The sequence below is a fragment of the Bos mutus genome, chromosome 13, assembly GCF_027580195.1.
Source record: "Bos mutus isolate GX-2022 chromosome 13, NWIPB_WYAK_1.1, whole genome shotgun sequence".
NCBI lineage: Eukaryota > Metazoa > Chordata > Mammalia > Artiodactyla > Bovidae > Bos > Bos mutus.
The window spans coordinates 11,661,488-11,676,148 of record NC_091629.1 but is presented as its reverse complement, the minus strand read 5'-3'; the positions used below and the strand labels follow the sequence as shown (position 1 = coordinate 11,676,148).

Here is a 14,661-nt window from a genome sequence, read left to right as displayed (position 1 = left end):
CTTGTGCTTGCGTCATGTTGTAATACAATGCCTTATACATGGTAAATGCTTAGTCAATATTTGCCTTTTAATTATTTGACATAATGAAATCCTTTATTGCTTGGTTTCCATTTTATTTCATGGAGTTCTCCCCTCCACACTTTGATTTTAAAAAAGCTGACAACTTTTAAAAATAGCAAACAAAAAAGTAATGAAGACATCACTATATCCTGGAAGACTACGTATATATCAACCAATATCTCTATCAAAAGTGGGAAAAACAAAGGTAGACTAGGGTTACCAGATAACATACCCAGTTAAATTTGAGTGTGAGATAAAAAGGAAATAATTTTTGTTAGTATAAGTATGTCCCATGTAATATTAGTTGTTTATCTGACATTAAAATTTAATTAGGTGTCTTACATTTTTGTTTACTAAATATGATGACCCTACCATGAAGGCTTTAATTTTTAAAAAAAAAATTGTGAATAAGCATTATTCTATGTTGAAATGAGAATATTCCCATGTGCTTAAAAGAAAATGTTTTGTTAAAAAAAAGTGTTTTATGTTAAAAAAATACAGCTTGAGACATCATTATAAAACAAACTTTAACCACAGCTGTGATATTATGTGGACAAGATACGTGATGAAAAACCTAATAAACAGTAACGTTAACTGAAATATCAACACCCATTGCTTTTGAATATAAATGAAAACAGTGATGTTTCCATAAAATGCAACTCTATACTAAATAAAGAATAGGTTGGGCTTCAAAATCTTTTATAGTGAGTGTATAAAATGATCATATTTGCATATCTAAGCCTTCTTGGAAATACTATTGCTCTGCATGTAAGACTTAGAACTTACAGGACAAATCTGGAGGAAAATTAGAATTATCAGTGGCATGAACAATGGACTGGTTCCAAATTGGGAAAGGAGTGCATCAAGGTTGTATATTGTCATCTGCTTATTTAACTTATATGCAGAGTACATCAATGTGAAATCCTGGGCTGGAAGAAGCACAAGCTAGAATCAAGATTGCCTGGAGAAACATCAATAATGTCAGATGTGCATATGACACCACCCTTATGGCAGAAAGTGAAGAGGAACTAAAGAGCCTCTTGATGAAAGTGAAAGAGAAGAGAGAAAAAGTTGGCTTAAAACTCAACATTCAAAAAACGAAGATCATGGCATCCAGTCCCATCACTTCATGGGAAATAGATGGGGAAACAATGGAAACAGTAACAGACTGTTTTCTTGGGCTCCAAAATCACTGCAGATGGTGACTGCAACCATGAAATTAAAAGACACTTGCTCCTTGGAAGAAAAGCTATGACCAACCTAGACAGCATATTAAAAAGCAGAGACATTGTTTTGCCAACAAAGATCTGTCTATTCAAAGCTATAGTTTTTCCAGTAGTCATGTATGGATATGAGAGTTTGACCATAAAGAAAGCTGAGCACCAAAGAACTGATGCTTTTGAACTGTGGTGTTGGAGAAGACTCTTGAGAGTCCCTTGGACTGCAAAGAGATCCAACCAGTCCATCCTAAAGGAAATCAGTTCTGAATATGCATCAAAAGGACTGATGCTGAAGCTGAAGCTCCAATACTTTGTCCACCTGATGTGAAGAGCCGACTCATTGGAAAAGAACATGATGCTGGGAAAAATTGAGGCAAGAGGAGAAGGGGACAATAGAGGATGAGATGGTTGAATGGCATCACTGACTCGATGGACATGAGTTTGAGCAAGCTCCAGGAGTTGGTAGTGGACAGGGAAGCCTGGAGAGCTGCAGTCCATGGAGTTGCAAAGAGTCAGACATGACTGAGTGACTGAACTGAACTGTCCTGTCACTACTTGCTGCTGCTGCTAAGTCGCCTCAGTCGTGTCTGACTCTGTGCGACCCCATAGATGGCAGCCCACCAGGCTCCCCTGTCCCTGGGATTCTCTAGGCAAGAACACTGGAGTGGATTGCCATTTCCTTCTCCAATGCATGAAAGTGAAAAGTGAAAGTGAAGGCGCTCAGTCGTGTCCGACTCTGTGCGACCCCATAGACAGCAGCCCACCAGGCTCCCCCATCCATGGGATTTTCCAGGCAAGAGTACTGGAGTGGGGTGCCATTGCCTTCTCCGTATCACTACTTAGGTGAACATAAATATAAATTGTGCCTGTCAGCTGTATTTATTCAAGATGTCAGTGAGAATTTTTGTAACATTGAAGAACTTTTGGACCTAGTCTTCATTTTGGTGCCACGTTAGAGTCTAATTTGTTTTTAAAAGTCATTACTCCTCTTTTTCGTGGCGCCTCGGAGGCTATCGGCTGCTTCAGAATGAAGCTGAACATCTCTTTCCCGGCCACTGGCTGCCGGAAGCTCATTGAAGTGGACGATGAACGAAAACTTCGTACCTTCTATGAGAAGCGTATGGCCACAGAAGTTGCTGCTGACGCTCTGGGTGAAGAATGGAAGGGTTATGTGGTCCGAATCAGTGGCGGGAACCATAAGCAGGGTTTCCCCATGAAGCAGGGTGTCTTGACCCATGGCCGAGTTCGCCTGCTACTGAGTAAGGGGCATTTCTGTTACAGATCAAGGAGGACTGGAGAGAGAAAGCGCAAGTCTGTACGGGGTTGCATTGTAGATGCCAATCTGAGTGTTCTCAATTTGGTCATCGTGAAAAAAGGGGAGAAGGATATTCCTGGACTCACTGATACTACAGTGCCTCGTCACCTGGGTCCCCAAAGAGCTAGCAGAATCCGCAAACTTTTCAATCTCTCTTAAGAAGATGATGTCCGCCAATATGTTGTGCGGAAGCCCCTAAACAAAGACGGTAAGAAACCTAGGACTAAAGCACCCAAGATTCAGCGTCTCGTGACTCCACGAGTTCTGCAGCACGAACGCCGGCGTATTGCTCTGAAGAAACAGCGTACTAAGAAAAATAAAGACGAGGCTGCAGAATATGCTAAACTTTTGGCCAAGAGAATGAAGGAGGCCAAAGAAAAACGGCAGGAACAGATTGCCAAGAGACGGAGGCTGTCCTCTCTGAGAGCTTCTACTTCTAAGTCTGAGTCCAGTCAAAAATGAGATTGTTCTAAGAGTAACAAATAAATAAGATCAAACATCAAATAAATAAATAAATAAAAGTCATTACTCGTTTATTATATACTGATCAAAATGACTAAGCATGCCTACAGTGTCCCTGGTGAGTCAGTCTTGCTTTAGACTTATGACCCAACCAAATAGTTGCAACCAGTGTAGGTCAGTTCATCCCATCCTCCCGCATGAACTGCTAGGTTCTACAAGGTGAAACATAAAGCTTGTGATGCATGTCCTAGCTTGCCTCAAGAGCTGGCTATTCTCCTATGGTTTGAACTTAGGCATTTCTCCAGTTTAATTGATTGTTTTGTTTTAGGAATCTGATCCATAATACAGTAGGTTATTACCCTCGAAGAAGGAAAGGAGTTTTCTTTTTCAATTCAACCATATTTATTGAAAACTTAATATGGGCTAGGCACTATTTGGAGAAATGAGCTAGACAGACAAAATCAGGCTCTCATAAAGCTTGCATTCTAGTGACTGAAGTCACACAAAAGAAACAAATAATGAATGAACAAGGAAGATAAATAACTAAGGGACTTCCCTGGAGGTCCAGTGGTTAAGACTTCACCTTCCAATGCATGGGGTGCAGGTTTGATCCTTGATTGGGGAAGTAAGATCTCACATGCCCTGGGGCCAAAAAGCCAAAACATCAAACGTAAGCAATACTGTCATAAATTCAATAAAGACTTTAAAAAATGGTCCACAAAAAAAAGATCTTTAAAAAAATAAACGGAGATAAATGAGATTGGTAAACGCTAGGCAGAGGGTTGAATTGGGGAGGGTGATGTAAAAGAGAGCAGCAGGGCGCCCTTTTAGGTTAGGATCAAGATAAGCCTACCCGAGGCAGTAGCAGCCATACAAAGATCTAGAAGAGTTCTGGAGCAAAGGGAGGGTGAAGGTCCTAAAATAGGATGAGCCTGGTATGCTCTGAAGGAAGATCAGTGTGATGAGAGAGAGGATGGTATAAGGTGAGGCTGCAGTTAGACAGAGGCCAGATTACGGAGGACTTTTAAAAAATGAGAATTTATTCTTAGTGTGATGGGAAGTCATGGGATTTTCCAATCAAAAAATAAATAAACATACAATATCATCATTCAAATAAAGGAAGTGTTTTAACAATGAGGAAAAGTTAAATACTTTGAAATAAAATTAAGCAATGGATAAAATACTTTTAAAAATTAGCCTTAAAACCAAAGCACTGATTAAATCAAGATTTTCTCCAAAAAAATGAAGAATATTATCACTGTCTATCTTTATTGAGAGAGATACTGTTAAAAATTATGTGTAAGTTTAGAAATGTGGCTGAACATTATGTGATAAATTAAAGGGTAGATTTTAATTTCAATTTGTATCAATGCTTAGTCTGAAGGATGTCATAAGTGAGAAAGATTCTTCACAAAGTGTAAGTGAAATGTAAAGTGTTAGTTGCTCAGTCATGTCTGACTCTTTGTGACCCCATGGACTGTAGCCCACTAGGCTCCTCTGCCCACTCCTCTATTCTCCAGGCAAGAATACTGGAGTGGGCTGCCATTCCCTTCTTTAGGGAATGGCAGGGATCTAACCCAGGGATCTAACCCAGTCTCCTGCATTACAGGTAGATTCATTTACCGACTGAGCCAAGAGAGATAGATCCAGATGCAAGAATTCTTGTGTATGGTTGGGTCTGCTATAAGTCATAGGCTCTTTTTGCATTTCCATTAAGCAGTTGTGCAGAGGTTTTTGCTAAAAATTTAGCTTAGTAATTCTCAATCCTCTCTGATGTCAAATAATTGTTCTTGGAAGTGAACTGAAAATGAAAGGGTTTTTATATTTTTAACAAGTGGATTTTTAAATCCAGTGAAAATCTACATTTGGAAGATTTAAAACCAGTTCTCAAGTGTCTAGATAGGAGTACTTTTATTAGTGACACATAGCATTTTGGGCAGAAGAAAAAATATCATATTCGTATAATGATGGGAATATTTCCAAACGCCCATTTCCCTACTTTATCTGTAGTATGAGCTTCTTTCTCACTGTTCAAATATTGTCTTTACCTTACATAAAGATTCTGTGTGGTTGAAAGGTTTTTAGAAAATTGCAGGCAGCATGCTACTGAAAATAGTTTGCTATTACAAAAGGAGATGAGAAAATTTGGCCCAAGTCAAGGTGCCTTCAGGGCGCACCTGTGGGAGGCTGGTTGAAGCTGCAGGTTAGTTTACACCCAAGGACTTGACAAGATGCACCAAGTTTCCTAACACAGGCTGTCGCATATCAGAGTGAAAAGTCGAGCCTTCAAGAGCGGTCAGTGGCTGGGCCACAGCTTGAAGACACACGAGAAAGAAGGAGTCCATCAATTTACATTAAAACAAATAAAAGCAAATTGACAACAGAAAATATATTGCTTTATCTCTACATTTCCCTTTATCACTAATATGAAAAGGGTGGTCATAGGATGTTCCTTTAGTGTGTGCCTCTAAATAAACCCTGAGTGCTGACCTTTTGCAATTTCTTTTTCTCCTTAAGTTTGTGGTCAGTATTTATTTCTATATTTTATTTTATCTGGACAAAAATATTCTGTAGGTGAACATATGGTGGTATCTGGTCTAATTCTGCATCCCCTGGAGATAGCCCTGGTGCCTGGAGGCTGGCAGTGGAGATGGTGACCAGGCTCCGGGGAGCAGTGGAAGGAAAGAACAGTAGCAGATCTTCCCAGATCACTGTGGGGTCCCTTCTACCTCAGGCCTGATTTGAAACAGTGGCATTGTTATCACCAATCGATTCAGGGAAATGTGGTCTCAGCAGGTACTTAGAAGCAGGAAGAGGAGATAGAAAATAAGCCAACTGGAATAAAATGTGGTGGTTTGCCTACACCACAGATACCTCGGTTTAAAAACTCTCAGTTTCGCTTCTGTTACCGGGACTTTTATCAACGTACAAGTGAGAAATAATCAAATACGCTGAAATTTCAGAATATAGGGCTTGCATGTGTTAGACCAAAATTTTTGAGCAACTGAACTGACTGACTGACTGAATAGTTTACTATACCAATACTTCTGGTTATTGTCTATAGGTTATTTGTGAGTCTGGTACTCTCCCAGCAAATTCAGGGATATCAAGGTCTCAAATGAGATAATTGATGAATTGATGTGCTTATCAGTTATTTATATAATTTTAACATTATAAAATTAACAAATGGCAAAGTATTAATCAAGTCAATGAACCTGATTTTAGAAGGTTAAGACCTGAGTTTATCAGTTAGTCACATTGAGTTAACAAAAAAGTAGAGCCAAAATACATGCTTAGGAAACCATTTGTCAAAAAATATTGTAAGCCAAAGCCATTGAAAGGCCAGCATGCTGCTGCTGCTGCTAAGTCACTTCAGTTGTGTCCAACTCTTTGTGATCCCATGGAGTGTAGCCCATCAGGCTCCTTTCTCCAGGGGATTCTCCAGGCAAGAACGCTGGAATGGGTTGCCATGCCCTCCTTCAGGGGATCTTCCCCACCCAGGGATTGAACACTTGTCTCCTGCAGCTCCTGTATTGCATGCGGATTCTTTACTTCTGAGCCACCAGGGAAATGTGTGTGTGTGCTAAGTCATCAGGGGAACACAGACAAAGGCTAAATTAGTATTTCAAAAGTTCACATTATTCTTTTCTTCCTCTTGTGCAAGGGTTTCCCAGGTGGTGCTAGTCTATGGCGCTGCAAAGAGACAGACATGACTGAAGCAACTTAGCATGAACACTTATGCAAACACATGAAAGAAAAGGGAGGTGGAAAATTTTTTAAGTGTCTAAAAATGATAGTAAATGAAAGGGCACTTGGTTAATGGTAATGTATAATTTTTTCTTTCATAAACATAATTCTTCCTTAACCTTGAATGTTTAGGTTAGTATGTATATCTCTAAATTTGCAGTTGTTGAAATTTTAACAACAAAAACTGTGTTCATGCAAGGTAACTCCTTTCAAATGTCAAAAATAATCTTTGCCTGTAAGCATGTTCTTTGCCCCCTGGTGGTGAAATTCTTAGTATTTAATTTAATTTAATTTAATTTTATTTTTTTAGTTAAAAGACTCATTATGGAGCCTTGGCACTAAAAATCCTTCTGTGGTTTACAAAAAATAAGAGAAGATTATATATTGAAGTGGAGAAAGATGAAGCTAGGCCAAAGGTATAGTTAAAAAAAGTGTTTTTTAATTGCTCCTTTCTGGGGTCGCACAGAGTCGGACACGACTGAAATGACTTAGCAATAGCAGCAGTACCATTTGGAACTAAGCTTCCTTTAATCTGTCTCTTCTTGCTTGCTTGTTGATTGCTAATTCAGTATTTTTTTAAAACACTACCTCCTTTTAATAAATTTAATAGTAAGCATTTCTAAGACTTGGCATTTCTAAGTATACTCTAATGCCTTCACTGTGTGGCATGTTGGCCGAGGTGATCAGCAACTTTGTACTGTCTCCCTTGTGTTTCAGTTTGGCATCACAAACAATATTAGTGCTCAGCGGCAGAATGCCAAAGCCAGGCTGTTCAGCCTAGAAGAATAGATGATGAAGAGGCCTGTTAAAATTTTCTTTTGCAGACTAATTGGTGCTTTTGTATATGAGGAAAATACAACAATTGCTGTGCTGGGGCTGAATTGAGGTGTCAGTAAGAGAGAATATCCTTCTTGGTTGGTTAGAGGAAAAAGGAGAGAAACTCATTTTCAAATTTAAAAAGTGATTCATGTGAGTTGATGGACACCTTTGAAAAATGAACGATAATCTTGGAATTGTGTCAGATGTTAGAAGAAAGAAATTTTTACATAAGAGTCTACTGAGGCACGTTCAAGTCTATGTAAAGGAGAAAACATCATTATCTGAAAAGACAGAGCTGTTTCAGGGAAAGACAACCACCAGTGAGTCTTTAATGACTTCATCAGTGAATGTGAATGTTTTCTCTTCCTTTTGTGCATTTGGGTAACATGCTTCTAATTAGGTATCTATTGTATGTCCTTAAGCCGAATTTAGCAGGAAAATCACAAATAATATGTTATATGGAGTTGAAACAGAAAAGGAAACTGGCTTTGAGGACTAGTCATTATTTTGTAAAGGTGGTCTTGTTTCTCACCATCTGGGGCAGATAAGTGATTGCATACACTTCCGGTGAAGTGGGCCTTCGCAGCCTAAGTTTAATAACAAATGACTAAAGACAAAATTTTGGAGAAGGCAATGGCACCCCACTCCAGTACTCTTGCCTGGAAAATCCCATGGACCGAGGAGCCTGGTGGGCTGCAGTCCATGGTGTCACTAAGGGTATCGGACACGACTGAGCGACTTCACTTTCACTTTTCACTTTCATTGGAGAAGGAAATGGCAACCCACTCCAGTGTTCTTACCTGGAGAATCCCAGGGACAGGGGAGCCTGGTGGACTGCCGTCTATGGGGCTGCACAGAGTCGGACACGACTGAAGTGACTTAGCAGCAGCAGCAAAGACAAAATTTAAACATTTAAGAATAGATAAGCTTTATTTATGGAGCCCTTAATACAAGGTAGGTGGAAGTGAAAGTGAAAATCACTCAGTCATGTCCCACTCTTTGTGACCCCATGGACTATACAGTCCATGGAATTCTCCAGGCCAGAATACTGGAGTGGGTAGCCTTTCCCTTCCCCAGGGAATCGTCCCAACCCAGGGATCAAACCCAGGTCTCCCACATTGCAGGCAGATTCTTTACCAGCTGGGCCACAAGGGAAGCCCAGAAACTTTCCATAATCACAATGGTAATTTTTTAATAGCAATTTCTATATGCATACATGTTTGGTTGTGTCCAGTTCTTTGGGACGCTATGGACTATAGCCCACCAGGCTTCTCTGTCCATGGGATTCTCCAGGCAAGGATACCAGAATGTGTTGCCATGCCCTTCTCCAAGGGATGTTCCCGATTCAGGGATCGAACCCGCATCTCCTGCAGCTCCCACGTTCCAGGCGGATTCTGTACCACTGAGTCACCAGGGAAACCCAGCAATTACTATATACCAGGCTCTAATTATCTCCCCTAACTCTTACAACAATTTTGATAGTATTTTATGGTTTTGGTAGTATTATTTCTTTTTTAGTTGATTTATTTATTTTTGACTATGCTGGGTCTTCATTGCTGTGGGGGCTTTTCTCTAGCTGCAGTGCACTGGCTTCTCATCGCAGTGACTTCTTTTGTTGCAGAACATGGGCCCTAGGGGCTCAGCAGTTGCGGCTCCCAGGCTCTAAAGTGCAGATTCAGTGGTTGTGATACACAGGCTTAGGTGCTCCAAGGCATGTGGGATCTTCCTGGATCAAGGATTGAACTTGTGTCACTGAGCCACCATGGAACCCTGGTTTTGGTAGTACTATTATCCTAATTTTTCAGAGGAGGAAACTGAAACACAGGGGTCCCCCGGTTTGTAGTAGAGTCAGAATCCAAATTGAATCAATTTTGGCTCTGAAATCTGTATTCATTTGCACAATGAGATTATTTGAGTAAACAGTACATTATCCAGAAAAGTAAAATCCATAGTGTCAATATAATAGAAATACATTGATTATTTATAACATGAAGAAACATCTGTATTTATTTATGAGGACCTTCAAAAGATTAGAATTCAGTACTGCAATAAAAAGGGATTATTTTCAAGGAGGTTTTCCCCCAAAATACTATTTTTCTAACGTTTGTCAACTCAGTGTAAGACTGTGAATGCTGTTTGGGTAAATAAATTACTGAGTGAAGATAATGTTCCATTAGAGAACAATGATATCTTAAAAATTTAAGTCCATGTATTTGAGAAATAGCCAATAGGTGGGCAAAAGAGAAAATTTCAAGATTTAGTGAGAGCCAGGCATTTCAAAATCACAGGATTTAGAAATGGTGATTTTAAGTGAGATTTAGATTTTTGCTGTTATAAGTATTATATTCAAGTTTGTTTGATGTAGTTAGATTGGATCTTACCCAAAAGTGAGGGATAGACCACCTCTTTGAGCCCCACTGGTCTATGAAATTACCAATGATGTTTCCTGTTGCCACCTGGTAAGGCGTGGTCATTTTGATGTTCAGGTCCATGTATAATAAGATCAAAACTTCTTCTATCACCCTCTGTGTGGATAACTATCCAACACTCTAGGTGCTCCCTGCTTCCCCATTCCCATGTGTGTGTTAGTCACTCAGTCATGTCTGACTCTGCCATCCCATGGACTATAGCCTGCCAGGCTCCTCTGTCCATGGGATTCTGCAGGCAAGAATACTGGAGTGGGTTGCCATTCATTACCAGTGGTATTCAATATATTCTTCCAAAGCTTCTTGGCCACACACTATCATGGTCACACCGTGAACCTTGAAAATACCAGAACCTACAAACTGATAAAAATTTTTAAGAATTCTTCATATAAGGGTTGATATAAGTCCAGCTGACTTGCAAAAGTGTCATGTTGAGAATGATTAGGTGTCCTTATTCAAACTTTAATTCTTTGTTTACTCTGTGGTTATTTATGTAACCCCTTATGTTGAACTGGAGAAGGAAATGGCTCCCCACTCCAGTATTCTGGCCTGGAGAATTCCATGGATTGTATAGTTTATGGGGTCGCAAAGAGTCGGACACGACTGAGCGACTTTCACTTTCACTTCACTTATGTTGAACATTTGGCTCACTAATTTTCTGTCTTCCTTCTTTAAGACATTTAAGGCTAAAAATGGCCTTTGAAGTTATTGCCTTCAGTACATCCCACAAACTTTTCTATAGTTTCACTATGATATACTTAGGCATGATTTTTTTTTGTTTGTTTATTTGCTTTGCATTTATCCTAGTTGGGGTTTGCTAAGTTTATTGTATCTTTCTTTTTCTTTTTTAAACAGCCTTATTGAGATATAATTGACAAACCACACAATTCATCCATTTAAAGTATACAAGTCAAAGTTTTTTAGTATATTCTCAAGGATATGCAACCACCACCACAATCTAATTTTAGGATATTTACATACCCCCTAAAAAATTACATATTCATTAGTAGACAATCCCCAAGCTTCTCCACTTCTAGTCCTCAGTAACCAATAACCTACATTCTGCCTTCGTGGTGGTGGTTTAGTCGCTAAGTCATGTCTGACTCTTTGCCAATCCATGGAGTGTAACCCGCCAGGCTCCTCTGTCCATGGGATTTCCCAGGCAAGAATATTGGAGTGGGTTGCCATCTCCTTCTCCAGGAGATCTTCCCTGACCCAGGAATCGAAGCCAGGTCTCCTGTATTGCAGGCAGATTCTTTACTGACTGAGCTAGAAGGGAAGCTTGAACGTTTGCCTATTCTGAATATTTCATATAAATGGAATCTTACATGGTCTTCTATGTTTGGTGTCTTTCACTTGGCATAATATTTTCAAGGCTTGTCCATGTTACAGCATGTATCAGTATTTTCTTTGTTTAGTTGCCAAATAATTCATCAGTTGAATGGACATTAAGTTTGTTTGCAACTTTTTGTTATGAATAATGCTGCTATGATCATTTGTATACAAGTTTTATGCTTTTATCTTTTTGTGTATATACCTAGGAGTGGAATTGCTAGGTCATATAATAACTGTATATTTAGTTTTTCAGAAACTGCCAAACTGTTTTCCTAAGGGGCTGCATCATTTTGCATTTCCACCAGCAATATATGAGGGGTCCAATGTGTATGTCTTCATTAACTTCTTTTTTGTCTCTCTTTTTAATTATTGCCATCATCATGGCTATAAAGTTGTATTTCTTCGTAGTTTTGATTTACATTTTTCTGATGGCTAATGATGTTGTGCATCTTTTGTGTACTTGCTCGCTTTTTTTATATCTTCTTTGGAGAAATCCATTGCCCATTTTAAAAAATATTGAGTAGAATGAATTCTTTGCATTTTCTAGATATAAGTCCCTTATCAGGTATATGATTTGCAAATATTTCTACCATTATCTTGGATATCTTTTCATTTTCTTGATGGTATTGTTTGTGACACAAAAGTTTTAAATTTCTATGTAGTTCAAATTATGTTTTCCTCCATCACGTGCTTTTGCTGTCATATCTAAGGGACCACTGGCTAACCCAAAGTCATTAAGATTTACCCTTATTTTTCAAAAAAAGAGTTTTATAATTTTAGCTTTTATCTTTGGGTCTATGATCTATTTCAAGTTAATTTTTTTCATGTTGGTTTCATGTCTTTCATTGGTTTTGCAAAATTCTTGTCCATTGTTTCTATAATTATTTCTTCTGTTTCATTCTCTCTCTCCTTTTTTTCTAGGGCCTAGTTATATGTGTTTTGATTTATTCCCACATGCCTTTTAAGTTCTGTTCTCTTTCTGTCCTTTTTTCTCTCTGTGCTTCAGTTTGGATATTTTTTCTTGACCTGTCCTCAAAGTCATTAATCCTCTGTTCTGCTGTGTCCAGTCTGCTGTTAAACCCACCAAGTTTTTTTTATTTCAGATATTATACTTTGAGATTTTCCATGGATTCCTTTTTATGAATTCAGTTTATCTGTTAAAATTCTGCATCTTCTAATTCATTCTGTACACTTTTTCTTTTATTTTATAACCTTGTTGTAGCCACGCATTCCAGGAAACAAACTCACTCAGAAGGACAATGCAGATAGTGGAGTGCAGTTTATTACACCGGCGGGCCCAAGGCAGAGTCTCCTCTTAGCCAAGGACCCCAACCAGCATCTGTGAAAATCTTTTATACCTCATGTGTACGTGTCTGAACCCACCACTCCAAATCCTTGAGACTTACATAAACCAAGGAAAATACAATCCTAATAACCCCATCATTCACGTGCTATGTGCTCATGTGCTCAAACAGTCAAACAATTAGCCAATAATCAATAAACCCGAGGTTACACTCCGATAGACACAGAAAAATTTATGGCCTGTCTGGAGGAAGGGGTGATTAGTGTATGTTTTCTCTTAGGCGATGAGTAACCTAGATACGATCTTCAAGGTTCCCCTGTCTGGAGGGGGTCTTATCCTCCTGTTGTTTTCATAGGCACTAAACACAGAGTTCAGAGTCCATTGGAAAGGTGGCCGAGCATGATCAGCATGAACAGGCCTAAGATGGAGTCCGGGCCCTATGAATTCCTTCTTCAACCTATCTATTTTATAACAGAAATTTTAAAGTCCTTATCTGGACTCCAGTAGCTGGCTTACTGTAGGTCTTCTATTATCTACTTTTTTCTCTTCATATTGGTCAAATTTCCCTATTTGTCTCACATCTCATAATTTTTTGGTCATATACCAGACTTTTATATTAAAAAATAGGCAATAAAGATGATGATATTTTCCCCTACAGATGAAAATAGACAAATGGGGTGAGGATCAGGGATTGAACTGGGTTGGGATTGGGTTAGAGTTTTGGTAAGATTCACCCAACTTCTGGTTTCTCTGTTTCTTAGGTGTGATTCCTCTGGGATTTTGATAAGAGAGACTGCAAGGTTTCTATCTCCTCAACCCAGCAGTTTTAGTTCTGCTTTTCAGAGGTTTTAAACTTAGATCTTTATCCTCCTACTCATACAGCTTCAGAAATATTGCAGATGTCTTGAGGGGGAAGACTACTTGTATGTATGAAGCAGGCTCCCCTTTTTAGGCAGAGTTCATTTTGCTTGCACTGGTAGAATGTGGGGAAATTTCACGCCTCCTACCCTTCAGTCCTTTGGGCTTCTGCACTACCCCAGGACTCAGCAAATGTTCTGTGGGAAAGCTGGCTGGAAGTTTGAGGCTCCTCTCTACATCTCCAATCCATTACACAACTCACATGACTGTTAAACATTTCACTGGCTTCTCTCTTCCTGTGTACACTGCCTCCACCCAGACTAAGCTTCATCAGTCAATGCCCAGGATCATTAAATGTCACCAGATAAGAAAGCAGCTGTCCACTGGGCCCTCGCTTAGTTCTGGCATCAGCAAATGATTCATTCAGTTGCATTGTCTTTTAGGGCAGGGGTTCCCAAGCCGCAGGAACAAGGCCACACAACAGGAGGTAGGTGGCTGAAACTGAAACCACTGCCACCGCCCCCACCCCCACCCCCACCCCTGCTCCCAGCCCCTGTCAGTGGAAAAATTGTCTTCCACAAAACTGGTCCCTGGTGCCAAAAAGTTTGGGAATTGCTGCTCTAGAGGACAAGACAGAACATGTGAATATGCCAAACTAGAAGTCTAAATGTAAATATCACTGTGGTCTTTGCAGAGACCTAGACCAGAACAAGTAAGGGCATCGTTTCAGAGTGGACCAGTGTTACTGGAACTGAGTAGGAAGAAGCTTCCAGAGCAAAACATCATGGCAGTGAGAAACAGTAACAGTGTTGTACTGAACAGACTCCAGTTCTACTTCAGTTTGGCCTTGGAAAGAGAACCATTCCCTTTAGATGGAGGAAGTCCTTGGGGTTCTTGGACAACGTAAGAATAGAGCTCAGGAGGGAAATATCAGATTGCTAAAATATCAATGGCAATATGGCACAAGTTTCAAATGTTATATTGCACTTAATTTAATGGTCAAATTAGGAGAAAAGATGAATGTTGGGATATTGTGTAAAAGTAGTGCTAAGATCGGAGAAGGCAATGGCACCCCACTCCAGTACTCTTGCCTTGAAAATCCCATGGACCGGGGAG

General features: G+C 39.6%; 1 pseudogene; it reads left to right on the top strand.

Moving 5' to 3' along the window:
- The first annotated feature begins 2,285 nt into the window (after nucleotides 1-2,285).
- On the top strand, nucleotides 2,286-3,083 carry LOC102287250 (small ribosomal subunit protein eS6 pseudogene; annotated as a pseudogene).
- Nucleotides 3,084-14,661: the final 11,578 nt, after the last annotated feature.